At 48.3% G+C, this 2,500-nt stretch overlaps 1 protein-coding gene across 1 annotated transcript in view; it reads right to left on the bottom strand.

The window, feature by feature from the left end:
• spag1b (sperm associated antigen 1b) overlaps window positions 1-2,500 on the bottom strand; it is a 14,540-nt gene that overhangs the window by 8,022 nt on the left and 4,018 nt on the right.

Below are 2,500 nucleotides of genomic sequence, written 5' to 3'. Positions count from 1 at the left end.
TCAGTTACACAAGTTATTGTAGAGCTATTGAAGACGCCTCGTTGTACCTTTGGTCCTCTGTGTGTGTGTGTGTGTGTGTGTGTGTGTGTATATGTGTGTGTGTGTGTCTTTATAGCTGCTGACTGGAATCCAGACACTCTATATGCATATTAATGTGATATTGAGATGAAGATGGAAGGCGAGCTTCAGGGTCGAGGTCGGACCTGAACTGAACATGAATCAATGAAGGTAAAATGTAAAGATTACGGTATAAAAGACAGTTAACCATTTGTGTTTATATATATATATATATATATGTATATCTCAGTGTATTATTATGAAGAAGTGGTCGATCACCACAGTGCAAATCTGCTTCAACATGAGAAATTCTTCCGTTTCAACAGACGCTTTGTGCAGCTTTCAGCAGGATTTGATGATTAATGAGTGAAAACTCATCTTCCTCTTTGGATCTGAGTTTTGGTTTTCCTCCTTCTGAGAATATAAATGAGAAACAGGCCCGTCGGTTCTGGACAAGGAAGCTGTGGTGGTCCAGAGCAGATGGGCTCACGCTTTAAACCGGGGGGGCGTCAGGCAATCGGGGGGCGTCAGGCAATCGGGGGGAGCGTCAGGAAATCGGGGTGGGGGGGGGGAGTCAGACAAGAGGCCAAAACTGGCTTTAATCCGCAAAACAAAAGCAACGATGAAGTAATTTCTTCAGAGTAACACAACAGTGAGACCAGAGCGGAGGAATCAGTGACGCTACCATGACGACCTGGATGCTATCAAGCTAGCCTCAGAGCCCTGCTGTCAGGGGGAAGTTTGTAAAAAAAACACCCACAATGCAACAGTGTTCACTGGATTGAAACTGGCTTCATATTGACACCGCAGTCATTTCCTGTACGAATTGGACTAAAAATAGACAATTTTCCTGACGCGTACTCTGCAGTGCAAGGAAGGAAAAACCTATAGAGTTTAAATTTAAAAGGTTATCGTGGCTCTATGTCAGTGCTTTTCAACCACTGTGCCGCGGCACACTGGTGTTTCCTCCAGATCTCGTCAGGTGAGCCGTGGGAAATTATCCAGTTTCACATTGTTTTCTAAAAAAACATTTGCTCTCACAGCGACAGTGTGTTGCAGAGTAATCATGTATAAATACTCTTCACCACTAGAGGGCAGCACAGAACTTTGCAGGTGAAATGTAAAGTGACAGACGTCAGTGTGGTTCATCTCCACCTCCTGCTACCATCTTGTATCAAAGTACTGTGTCAGTGATGGAGAAGTTTTTGAAAAGGAAGAATGTGAACCAGGATCTCAGCTCTTCATCCATCAGGTCCTGGTTTCACTCTGAGGGAGGCACTATTTTACTTTTTTTCTGTATTTACTTGATTCCTGTTGATAAAACTTTGATGACAATGACTTTATATTGTTAATAGAGGCTACAAAGTTTCACATTTTAACATTTTTGGGTGGTGGTGTGTCTCCAGATTTTTCAAAACAAAAAAGTGTATCTTGGCTCAGAAAAGGTTGAAAACCACTGATCTATTTGACCGGACCGGCCCGGACGGAGCTCCACGTGTCCTCTGAAGTAGAACTGCGTTTGACGCGGTTCGAAACCTCAACAAATCTGCAGACCGGCTCGTTCACGAAACCTCAACAAGCGCTCTGGTGTGACGGGGTCTGAGCTTTTTGTTTTACCCGCTTTTTTCCTCGACGAGCCGCACGCCTCCTCACGACGCCAATGGAAACACGAGCCCTCGGATAAACCCAACACCTCGTTACACGGACGCCACGTGCTGCGCTTGCCGCTCGCCCCCCCCCCTCGCCCCCCCGTCGCCGTGCACGCGACAGACAGATGGACGTTATTCTGCTCGGCTAAATACGGTGCGGTCAGCGTGCAGCCTCATCAGATTATGGATGATGACACAGTGAGGCCAGGGTGATGATGATGATGATGATGATGATGATGGTGATGATGACGGCGGCTGTGTAACTATACACATCTAACCAGAGTGTAGGGAGCATCGCGGAGCCTCCATGCATCTCTGACCCGGCAGGAGAGCAGAACAGTCTAAGTGCAATAGAAGCGCGTTTTGATAAGCCTGATCAGCTCGTCTCATTGGGTCGAGGGAATCCTGCTGCCGCCGGCGAGCGGCGAGCGGGTCACGTGACCCCAGGTGGACCTGAGCTTGAGAGGCTTAGCGGGGCGAGCTAAAACAGAAGCGCCGTCCACGCCCCCCCCCCCCGGCAGTCACACCGTGACGCAGTGCTCCTGAGCCGGCGGACGTCCTGATGGCCGTTATTCAACTCTGCGATTAGGTCTCGTTTTGGACAGACCTTGTTTGTTCGGATCAGCGGGTGAAGACCAAGACCAAGACCAAGACCAAGACCAAGACCAAGGCTCCTCTAGCGTTTTTTGCCGACTATGAAGCCAAATAAGTATCAGCAGAGGCGTGATCATCACAAGGTCATGACCCTTTGGCTCCGACTTCCCGGCGTTGAGGATCAAACAGCACCGATATCG

This window comes from Blennius ocellaris, assembly GCF_963422515.1.
Source record: "Blennius ocellaris genome assembly, chromosome: 8".
NCBI lineage: Eukaryota > Metazoa > Chordata > Actinopteri > Blenniiformes > Blenniidae > Blennius > Blennius ocellaris.
The sequence above is the reverse complement of the archived record's forward strand: the minus strand, read 5'-3'. Positions and strand labels throughout refer to the sequence as shown.